The sequence below is a fragment of the Bos indicus genome, chromosome 29, assembly GCF_029378745.1.
Source record: "Bos indicus isolate NIAB-ARS_2022 breed Sahiwal x Tharparkar chromosome 29, NIAB-ARS_B.indTharparkar_mat_pri_1.0, whole genome shotgun sequence".
NCBI lineage: Eukaryota > Metazoa > Chordata > Mammalia > Artiodactyla > Bovidae > Bos > Bos indicus.
Window position 1 is genome coordinate 39,635,259 of NC_091788.1, and position 9,879 is coordinate 39,645,137.

General features: G+C 46.0%; 1 pseudogene; it reads right to left on the bottom strand.

Annotated features, from left to right (window-relative positions):
- Window positions 1–477: 477 nt before the first annotated feature.
- LOC139180682 (pregnancy-associated glycoprotein 1-like) lies at window positions 478–9,512 on the bottom strand (annotated as a pseudogene).
- Window positions 9,513–9,879: the final 367 nt, after the last annotated feature.

Consider the following 9,879-nt stretch of genomic DNA (forward strand, 5'->3'; position numbering starts at 1 on the left):
CAGGTAGCTTGGACTCCCTTACTAGGTGTAGAAGCCTTAAGGAAGAAAGTTGTCAGGCTAAGACCATCAAAGAAGAGGGAATGAAAGAGTGAGGTTGTTAAATAGAGACCTGATGACTTCTGATTTCTTGGATCCAGTCACTGAGATCTTTGTATTTGCTCTGATTCTTGTGTCCTGGATTCCCAGAATCATTTCAATGAGTCTCCCATTTCCTAGAAGCCAGTTGAAAGTGGGGTCCTCTCAACTGTGATTCAGACTTGGTTCTAGATCCTTCCCAAACATTGTACACCTCCCAGGCACAAACAGAGGCACCCATTTGTTTCAGCACCATTACAAGTAAAACACTTTATTCTTTACTGAGAATAGGGTGTGCAGACCACAAAACACAGTTCACCAGCATCCTGGGCAGGAGTACCCTAAGTGTGATTTAATGTTTGCTCAGCTCGGCCTTACTGATTCCTGAACCACTCCAAGTATTTATTCTGCCTGTGCCAGGCCAATCCTGCCATTTCCTTGATCCAAGACTGAGAAATACAGCCTCAGGTAGACGTCACCCAGCATCCAGGTCTCTCTAGATGTCCTCTCTGTGTTCTCTTTAAAAGTGGTATAGCAGTGGCCTCTATAATCCTGGGGGAGTCGGAGACACACACCAGTCAGCCTGAGCCCTTACCTGCGACTCCTACCAATATCCAGACCTAGCACAATTCTTGGTTTTATTTCCCTCTTTGGGTAAATATCAAGGGATCTCTCCTTAACAGGGGATATGAGAGTATCCACAACCAAAGGGGCCAAGATATGAGGTTGCCATGAGGAAGGGTGTGGGGGAGGGTAGGACTAGGAGTTGTGGATACAGAGGAGTGATAAACCACAAAGTCCTACTGTAGAGCATAAGGAAATATATTAAATATCCAGTCATAAACCACATGAAAAAGAATAAGAAAAAGAATATACATTTCTGTATGTGTATAACTGAGTCACATTGCTGTGCAGCAGATCTTAACGCAACACTGAAGATTAGCCACACTTCAATAAAATTTTTAGAAAAGAAAAAGAGTGTCCATAGTTCTCCTCTCTCCCTGTTTATTTCCTTCTGACTCCTGCTCCTTGTTTACTCTGCAGAGAATGCTGGTTCCCCTCCTTCATCCCCACAATCTGTACTTTATTAAAAAACTTTATTTCATATTGGAGTATAGCTGATTAACAATATTCTGAGTTTCAGGGGGACAGCAAATGGACTCAACCATATATATCCATGCATCCTGGTCGCAAAAATACCCCTCCCATCCAGGTTGTCATATAATTAACCAGAGTTCCCCATTCTACACAGTAACCCATTGTTGGTTATCCATCTTAAATAGAACAGTGCCCACAACACGTTCTTGAAGATTTAACTTAGGAACTCTGGGAAGCTTCCTTTGGCCCGAACTCACCCTCTTTGGCCACTCCAGGCTGGTTGGGTAATGTACTCTGGTTTTCCAACCCCACCGGTCAGTCCGTAGCCCTCATCACCCAGATTAAGTCCCCAGTACCCCAATGCAGAGCACCTTGGGATGCCATTTGCATGGAATCCAGTGCAGTTTTGCCTAGAACCAAGCAACCCTCCATATGGCTCCATCAGTTACAGTTTTAGAATTCCTGAAATTCCCTCCCTTCCTTAAAGTCTTCTTTGAGCCCATCAGCCAGCTCTGAACTCCCTCAGGGAGCTGACATGAAGCCTCCACCCTGTATGGGGGCTGAGCAGTCACTGTGCACCCTTTATTCACATTAGCATCCAGCCTCCCCACAGAGGGGTCGGGTACCCCAACTCACAAAGGGGGCACCCGGCCAGAGTTAGGGGAAGATGCATCTGAGAACTAGGGTGACATGTAATTTATCATCCAAACCAGGAAAACTGCGAGAAGGGAAGGGAGACTGTTAATCCTTACGGTGGGGCAGCACACTGGGAGTGTCCCCAGCCATTGTCCTTGTCACATGACTTATTTCAAGGACTGCTAGAGCTGACCTTCTGGGTTCATCCATCTGAGGGTTCAGATTGAACTGAAGCTGTTTGAACACTGAGGATCTGAGTGATCCCCTCTCCTTGTGACTCCCACCATGCCAGCATGGCGTGGTGTCTCCACATTTATTTCAAGATGATCAGTGTCCCAGATGGCCCTTTACTCTCAAGTGTTCATGTTGTGGGAGTCTCTGGCCAGCCCCAGGGCTCAGCAGCATCTGCAATAGTGTAAGATGGCCCACCCTCATCCCCATAGCAGCCCAAGGGTTCCTGCAAGTTCCTATTTGAGAACCACCCCTCAGGATCCTCCCCTCACCTTGAGGATGTAGGCTTGAGCTGGCACTGGGTAGTTGATACCATTGATGGTGAAGATAATAGAGGGCAGCGTATTGACCGCAAAACATGAAATGTAGTGCTGTTAGAGAGAGAGGGAGAGAGGTTGGCCCTGGAGATCCTTCTTGTGGGTGGAGACTGGGAGTGAGCCTGGGGCATAACCCTTCACCTCGGAACCCCCTGGCATGGCGCTGATGAGTTTCTGGATGTTATTGACTAGTCTTCTTGGGCCAAGGGTCAGTGATGTCTCAGTATCCACAAAGGGCTCACAGCCACCAGAACAAGAAATAACCTTTCTTTTCATGGAGATGCTCATAGACAGTGTGACTAAGCAGGCATCAAGGTCACTCTGAGTATCCCCAGAGATGCCCCCTTCCCGACTGTCTTCTAAACAGCCCTTTGTCTCTTGCCCTCTTTTCCTTTGCTCCCAACACAGCACCTTCCTTGACATTCTTGAATGTAGTACTTGAATACACCAGGCTCTTTTGTGCCTTGACACAAGCTGGTCTTCCTTCCTAGAGGAGCCCCCTCCAATTTGACTAGCAAATTTCTTCTCATCTTCCAGATTCCAGCTTAATTGTCATGGTTTCAGGGAAGTCTTTCCCCCAGTGTTTATCAGTCTCCTTTCTTGACAGTCTCTGTAGACACTTCCTCATGTCTAGCATGTACCAAAGTCACAATTCACTATGTATGTGTCTCATTTCCTTTGCATCTATCTTCTTAGATGGGAGGGCGAGTTTTAGTCTCATTGCCTCCTTAAAGTACCTGGCACACAGTGGATGCCAAATGCTTGTCTATTTAGTGAGTGAATGAAGACTGTGAAAATAATGAATGAGAAACATCCATAGAGCTGTATCAGATTGGGAACAAATAACGGGTCAGTTGCAGAGTGAAGATAGAGATTCACGAGGGCAGCTAATTCTCATAGTGGTGGGAAAGAGGGGCTCCTCTGGGAGAGGGTGTCTGCCAGCACTGCTCCTACAACCAGCTCAGATGCTGAGACCCTGGCCAGGAAATAAATGACTAGCCCACAGAAACTCCAAAGGACAGGTCAGCTTTTGTCTGAGGATATCACACAGAATCCTATGAATTATGCCTCTTGTTCTCAGGTCACTCCTGGATTCCACCTTCCTGATTCTCTGTTATAGCCCCTGCCCCACTGTGTACCCATGAACTTGGGGTGTCTTTTTTATTAGTTGCTTTCATATCTTAAGACTCTAGCAAATCTCTCTATACTTCTCAGTAGTTGCTCCCTTAGGAGACCAGTTCTCCCGATTTGCTCAGGACTTTCCCTGTTTTTAAACTGACATTTACCTGTACTGTGAACTTCCTTGGTCCCTGATAGCTCAGGACAGTTAGTCATCTTATACCTCTCTTCAGGCTGGAGAAATTCTCCCTGATCCTCTGTTCATCACACTGTAGAGTCCTCTAGCCATGCTCCATGCCTCACAGGGCAGTGGGTGCAATCCTCTCCCAGCTGCACAGACCTCTCCAGACCCTTTTAGGACCCTGGTAGAGCCCCAGTCAGAAGGCCTGGGGATAATGAACCCATGGGTTGTTTGCATATCTATCTGCTTGCGTGTTTGTTTGTATATGTGTTTGCATGTGGATTTGTATGTGTCTCTGTGTGTGCTTGTGTGTCTGTGACTAGCTATGCATGTTTATACGTGTCTCTCTGTATGTTTATATGTGTCTGCTTGTGTGCTTCGATGTGTCTGTGTGTCAGTGTCGTTGTGGGTGGTGTATATGTCTGTGTGACTGTGTGTCTGAGAATGCATTTGTGTGTGCTGCCTGTGTCCATGTAGCGGGAGCATCACTTGGGCTAACCCTCAGAGGGAGAGGCTTACCACTCCATGTGTACACTCCAGTCGCCCGCGTGGATCAATGGTACCCAGTTGAGCACTCCCTGATAGTAGGATTTATATACCCCACCAAACATCACCACACTGCCTTTTGCCCTGCATGTGTAGAGAGAAGAGAGGGGGGGCGGGGATCCTTGGAGGACAGTAGCAACAGCACTGTCTGAGAGCTGTGCTGGTCCACCCATCCAGGCCCTAATAAGGTCCCCATGTACAGATGCAGAAATCGAGTCTAGGAGCGATTGAGATCCAGTCCAAGGTCAGCTACTGGCTAATGAGTGGAACAGAGCAGGTTAGAAGCTGAGTCACCTGGCTGGGCTCCACCCACTCTATCTTCTGAAGATGCCCTACCTCCTGTGACCTGAGTGCTCAGACACACTCAGAGGACAGGCGCTGGAGCATATTGGATTTCTCCTTGTCCAGCTTGTCATTTTTCAGGAAAATCAAAGCCTGGGAGCTCTAAGGGTGTGGGTTCAGGACACCCAGATTTGGCTCTGCTGGCTTGTGACCTCTACTGTTCAAAAGGCCCCACACTCAGAAGGGACCCCACCTCTGTTCTCCCTGTCTTGAAATGCCTAGTATTTCTTGAACAAGGGGTCCCACATGTTTGTTTTGTGTCCCACACTTTCATTTTCACTGGCTCCTGCAAATTGGGTAGCTGGTCCTGGGCTCCCAGTGGAATGCGAAGGAGGAAGGAAAGATATCCACCATCCTTCTCCTTCCTTCCTGATCAAATTCATAAGCAAATCGTATTGCTTTTTCCTCCAACTTGTTTCCTGTGCCTTCCATTAGTCTTCCTCCTCACTCAAACCCCTAGACCAAGTTACTGGTCTTGAGCCCAGGAGCAGGGTTGTGTTCCAATAAAACGTTATTTATAAAGGCCAGTGGTGAAGCCAGGTACAGCCCTGGGGCTATATTTATCCTTGGTTAGGTTATCTCTCAGGATTCTTCTTTATCAAGTGTTAAATAATTTTCGTGCAACTGAAAGCATCTTAAAGCTAATTTGGAGAAAGAGATTGTCCATCTCAGACTTACTTGCTCAAGTAGAAGGCAAAAACAGGCTCAGAAATGGCACCTTGATTCTTCAGGTTGTCAAAGATGGAGATAGCTCCAAAGACGGATATGTTGGGATACTTCAAGCCCAAGATGCCATCAAAAGGTGTACCCTCACACCTGTATTCCACAACGCTTAGACCGAACAGCTGGTCAGTACTTACAAGGTCCCCAATCTGTGGGAAAGAAGAGGGTTCCCACTTTCAGATACAAGAAGTGGGGTTAGGACTGGGCTGGGGTGCATTGCCATTAAATCCTCAGAGAAGAATTGAGGCTGGGCTGTGTCTTTGGTCGACCTCAGACAGTTAGACCATGCTGGGAGGAAAATTTGTGTTTCATTTGTGAGAGGCTGTGAATTTTAAAACATCTGCCCCTTTGAAAAGCACAACCTGAGTGAGTCAAATTGGCTTTGTGGCTTCTGTCCAGGTCAGGGGGAACCAAGAGTCAGGCCAGGACCCATTGGTGCCCCCTTGTGGACAAAATGAGTCGAGAGCAAGGTAGCCTTTTCTGTCATCATACGACCTAATGACAGGAATGGAGTGAATTCTCTGTAAGGTACTGTGGATTCTGAATCTGTCCAGGAAGACAGAAGCCAAAAATGCAGTCTTTCTTGCAGGGTTCAATGAAACTGCTGCCTGGGATATTAACTTTTGGAGATATGTGTATATTTGTGTGAGTGTGTATGAGAGAGAGAGTGAGAGAGGGGAACTACTCAAGTACTTTGTGGAGGCAGGCCATAGGTTTTATTAGACTCTCAAAGGCACCCTAGAGTGAGAACTCATTTATCAGGCCCCTTGACATCTCTGGCCTCCAGTTTCCCACTATGGATACCTGAAGCTCTTGACTGCCCCCAGGGTCCCTAGATCACTTTTATCCTGTCCCTAAACACCCTACAGCAATTTCAGTCCTGAAAAGCCAACCCAGCTCCACCGTTTACCACAGATGTGACCTCAGCAAGTCCTTTGCTGTCTGCACCTCAGTTTCCTCATATGTCTCATGAGCTAATCAGACCACCTGCTGTGTGGGGTTGTTGCAAGATTAAACCAATTATTACCTGAAAGTGCCTGGAACAGTCTGTCAATATAAAAGTGGGTGCTTTTTTTCCCCTTTTCTCCCTCCCAGCAAAATGAGCCTTGAACTGCTCATGGGCAGAGGAACTGCAATTCCACACCTCAAGCCACTCTCTGGGTTAGCTAATCCATTTGCTCGTGTGTCATCACGGGCACTGCCTCCCCAGGGACAGAATCCTGTGGATAAGATGGTCAATACCTATGGGAGGTAGACTAGGAAGGGTCCTGCCAGATGGTCCTGCATCTGTTTTGCAAGCAGGGGTCACTCCATAGCCAGTCCTGACTCAGCTTCTCTTTACATGTTACCCAAACAATGTTATAAGTAAGAAATCCCTTCATGCTCCCAGATCCATAGGCGATCGAGAAGGTGTTTTGGGTAGGCCAGAAGGTGGAAGACTTGTAATGCCTGAACCTAACTTGTGTAGCTGCAGACACAAAAGATGAGTGTCATCAGGTACCAAGGGTGGAAACAGGGCGGCAGGGCAAGTGAAGGATGGTCGGGGTATGGGGTGTCTGTACTCACAACAGGCTGGACTGGGGCAAAAGAAGGAGGGCACCCACAAGTCAGATGAGCTGTGTCAAAGATAACCTGGAATTCCTTAGGGAGTGTTCCAATGGTGATGTTACCCATGTAGAGCATCTACAGATAGAAGGAGGGAGTGGATTAGTGAAGAACTGGCTACCCTCTATTCCCACACTGATGTCTCCCTCTGGGAGCTATATATCTCTTGAGATCACTTTCCAACCACTGTGAAGGTCACAGCCTTTGATCACAGAGGTGCTTGCATTTGATTTTTTTTTCCTATGCTACATTGTATGAAGGATATTGATTCTATGACCAGGCATTGAAGCAGTACCTCCTGCATTGGAAGCACAGAGGCATAACCACTGGGCATCCAGGACCGTTGGACACCCATGGAAGTCCTGGTGCCTTCATTGGAGAAACTCTGTAGTCTCTTCAAACCCAGCCTTAGCACCCCCTTCTCCAGGAGGTCCTTCTTGATCAATCCACTCACTCTAAACTCAGACCACATCCAATCAACACCATACAAGTGACCCTTTCATGTGACATGTATTTACTCTTTGCCTATCTCTCAGGCTGGCATGGGCATTCCTGAAGACAAAATAAGCCCTTTTTCTAATCAAAAAACAGTAACCACTGTGTTAGATTCTGATGGCCTTACACGGAATACAGGTTCAGTAACTTTTTACTGCTGTGGTTCTTGCATCTGTGGAAATTGAATTCCTCTGCCCGGTTATTCACAATTGCTTTGCAGTTGGTTCTACCTTCTGATCAGAGATGGTTCACTATTCATCTGTAACTAGTTCACTCCTTTAGTTCAGAAGGAACCGCTGCTGCTGCTACTGCTGCTGCTGCTGCTTTGCTAAGTCACTTCAGTCGTGTCTGATTCTGTGCAACCCATAGACAGCATCCCACCAGGCTCCCCAATCCCTGAGATTCTCCAGGCACGAACACTGTAGTGGGTTACAATTTCCTTCTCCAATTCAGGAAAGTGAAAATTGAAAGTGAAGTCGCTCAGTCATGTCCGACTCTTAGCGACCCCATGGACTGCAACCTACCAGGCCTCTCCGTCCTTGGGTTATTCCAGGCAAGAGGACTGTAGTGGGCCGTCATTGCCTTCTGCTCAGAAGGAACAATCTCCCTCAAACTAATGACACATCTTTGACACAGAAATGGATGTTTACCTGCCACCTGGTAATTTTTGGGCCCAGTCACCAAGAAAAGAGGATGATAGTACCTTCTCCTCTGGGTGGGGCTTTTTTGGCCCAGTGCTTCTGCTCCTGCAGGAGCCCCAGCTGCAGCATCCCACCTGACATCTCCAGTTGAGCGCCAGTGGTAGGCTAGAGCACCAGGGGGCGCTGTGGCAACCATCCTCCCAAAACACATCCATGATGTTCCTCAGGGGGTGAATAGTTATATTTGAGCCACGAGAAGAAATCTGAGACAGTCTGTAAGCATGTTCCTTGAGGAAATTGTTCATCTTTTTTTTTTTTTTAACTGAAGGTATTTCTCATGGTCTTCACTTTTTTAGAGGTATTTTTTCACTGAACATTTGACAAAGAAAACAAAGAAGATGCTACAATTAGCTGTCAGTGTTAAGGTGTAACTGTCACTGCAATGGCACTGTGTATTTTCTAATCATTTTTATGAGTCACTTTATTATAAGAATTTTCAGCATATTCCTTTGGAAAGACATATGACGTACATTTGAATAAAGATTCTGTTCTGTAATGTTGGGTAAGCCATATGACCATGTGGGGTCTCAGTCTCCCCTTTGGTAAAATAGTGGAATGTAATGATTCAAACCCTCCAAATATGATATCTTGGGGATAAGTGAAGTGATGGATATAAGGTGCCTGATAAATAGGAAGTCTCAACATGACAGCCAGTAGCACTGCTGTTGCCATCCCACTGTATCCTTCTCATAGAAGCTCAGGGAAGGAGGTAAAAGGGGGATTCCTCTCCTCTTTTACATGGGAGGAATTAGAAATGCAAGAGGCTTGTGAATTGGCTGTGGTCACACTGCTTGTCAGATATAAAACAGTGTATAAGTAGCTCTCCCAATGTTTCTCCAAGTTGAAAGAGAAGAGATAGTTGAAAAAAGAATCCAGGAGATAGGGAACAAGTTAGGGAAATGTCGAGGCTTGAGAAGGAAAGATAAGTCAAATGAGAAATTAAAAGAAAACAACACAGAGAGAAATACACTCAGAGCCTTCCAATGAGATGGAGAGATATGATAGTGATATGGAAATGCAGACATAGACATATACACACTGAAGTAGAGAGGGAACAAAGAGAACATGCTAAATAAAATGTAGAAAAGTGCTATTCCACAGGACCACACCTACATCTGCATTGACTGTGCACTGAACAATTGCAAGGAGTTCCAATTTCAATAGGTCATGACATGACTGGACCCCAAGAGTTGTGCAGCTATGCAAATCTACACCAAGACGCTTGGGACCCACAGTTCCTATAGCAAGGTACTTATCAATAAGTAAGGGTTGAACTTTAAGATTGTCAAGGAAATATTCCATTCCCTTCTAAAACAGATAAATATAATAATCAGATGAAAAGAAAAATCACAGAAATTAATATGATGTGGCTTACAGTCTCCATACTTACACGACTCTGCAATTTGAGAAGGCCACCAGCCCGAGGAGTGCAAGCCACTTCATGCTTCTTTCCTGGCTCCAAGTACTCAGAAAAGTTCAGGTTCTTAGCATGTAGTGGTGACCGAGAGTCCCTAGTTATATATGCTCTGACATGCCCTAGTTTAAGCCGTTAGGCCTGAAAAAAAACACAAAGGTCTCGACAAAATCTTTCCTTCATCAGTGTCCTTGGCGAGTAGACTTTGAAGCTTCTCAGAATACAGAGAATTGAACTGTAATCTCTTCCTTGAAGCTTGGTTGGAAAATAAAACTGATCTGTATGGACATCTAAGAAGATGGAGAACCTTGACTACTTGGAGAAAAAAACTGCTAAGAATACCATGAAAATGGATACTAAGGGCCATGCTTGACATTTCTGGTTTCATGTCATCTT